This window comes from Rattus norvegicus, chromosome 5 (assembly GCF_036323735.1).
Source record: "Rattus norvegicus strain BN/NHsdMcwi chromosome 5, GRCr8, whole genome shotgun sequence".
NCBI lineage: Eukaryota > Metazoa > Chordata > Mammalia > Rodentia > Muridae > Rattus > Rattus norvegicus.
Genome location: NC_086023.1, coordinates 69,491,577 through 69,493,425, shown reverse-complemented (window position 1 = coordinate 69,493,425; position 1,849 = coordinate 69,491,577). Strand labels below are relative to the sequence as shown.

General features: G+C 39.6%; 1 pseudogene; it reads right to left on the bottom strand.

Moving 5' to 3' along the window:
* Positions 1-264: 264 nt before the first annotated feature.
* Positions 265-369, bottom strand: LOC120103338 (small nucleolar RNA SNORA17; annotated as a pseudogene).
* Between the last annotated feature and the right edge of the window lie 1,480 nt (positions 370-1,849).

The following is a 1,849-nucleotide window of genomic DNA, read 5'->3' as shown; positions in this document are numbered from 1 at the left end:
TTCCACTAGGGCAGGCAGGCAGGACAGATGGCCCTGGGATATGAAAGCAGGAAAACTGGTCCTCCCCCCTTAGCTCTATAGGACTTGAGAGAACTGGCCCTGTGCCTCACATGAGCAGCTCAGTAGAGCTGGCCCTGGTTGCAGGAGTTGCTAGTAAACTTACTTGAGGGTGTGAGAATGTGAGAGCTGGTCGAACCCTGGCACCAGACTGATGGTTGTCTCATGCTGTTTTTTTTTTTTGTCCCCACCCCCAAACCCCTAGGGAAAGTTAGCTTACTAAGCATTCAGATGTTCAAAAGGCAGAGCACTGAATGGAAACATAGCCTCTCTCCTCTCTGCCACTTACTGTCCCATATGTGACATAGCAGTCGCTTCTTGATTCTCATATCTCATTAAATAAATAAAGCAATATCACCAAAACAAATATTGATAAAATATACAAATGTTCACCTCCAAAACAAGCTGAGAGGATAAAATAATTACCAGCTGAGTGAGCACAGGTCTTTATTAAATAACAGTTTAATTAATAACAGCAAGATTAAAAAGCATAATTCATATAGCTTTTTATTTCTACAAATAATAAGTTTACAATGGGCCCTGTTCCTTCTTCTCTTATGTCAGAACCATGGGAAAAGATATTACAATATATAGTGTTTGCCGAAGAGTATATGATTATTTTGAGCCTACATTAGTGGAAAGCCATTTTCCCATATGGGCCAGGATTGCAGGGATTCAAAAGCTTTGCTTAGGGGTCTGAATACAAATCAGTGACCAGTGTTCATGCAAACTAGAGGCTGCTTCTTTCTCTCCCCAGAAGTTTTCAGCTTCAGATTTCTCACCTTCAGAGATCTCCTATAGAAATTAGACAACCTCTTCCAACGTGCTGTACAAAATAAACACGCACAGTTGCAGTTGCAGCCCATAGTAGGTGTCATTTCATTTGAGAGCACAGTCCCCCACTTATCCCCTGCTTTTCTGTATATGTGTTAATGTGTCTGTACATTCTTCTTTCCCTTGCCAATCCTAGTCACAGTTCCAGGCAACAAGCTTTGCAGAGCAACATACACATGGGGTAATTGGGTTGTTTCAGTAGATATTTATTTATTTATATATTTATATATTTATTTATTTACTTATTTATTTAATAGTCGATCATATTTGGTTTTATCTTAGGTCTCTGGACTATCCAGTATCTGTTTCCTGACCTTCTAAACCAGATAGCATATGGCATGAGCTTCCTCAGGTTAAACCAGACATTGATTGGCCAAATTTTATAAATGCATGATTGGCCATCTAACAGTGCACATAAAGAATTCATTTCTTTAGCAAACTGAGATGAAAACATTTGAGATTGTATCACTGACTCCAGAAAAATAATGTTGCCAAATCACGCAAACCTTATGAGGTCATGTGTCTGAAATAGATCAAGTAGCAAGGTCTGAAGTGATCCACTCTAGAAGACTGCCAACTTTACAGGTTCCAAACAGTCATTATTAAAAGTAAAGCTGTTGCAGATGCTTCATTTGGAACTGGGATGCACAACTCTGTATTTGGATCATTTACTGGTTTCTGTAATGGTCTTCCTGTGATACAAAGAGAAATGTCATTGATAGGGTTGAGGCTCATGTGTACCTTCATGTATAAAGACAAATATTTGAATGTAGTTAGGGATTAGACTGGATCAGTAAAGTGGTGGTTGTAGATTCTCCTTCAGGTCCTCGACTTTACTAGCCCTGGGTAATTGTCACTGCCCATGTTTCCAATAGGTGCTCTGTTAAGCAGGTCTTAAATCTAATTAGAAGGAAGGACTGAAGGAGTGGAAGTGGTTTGCAATCCCATAGGAAGAACA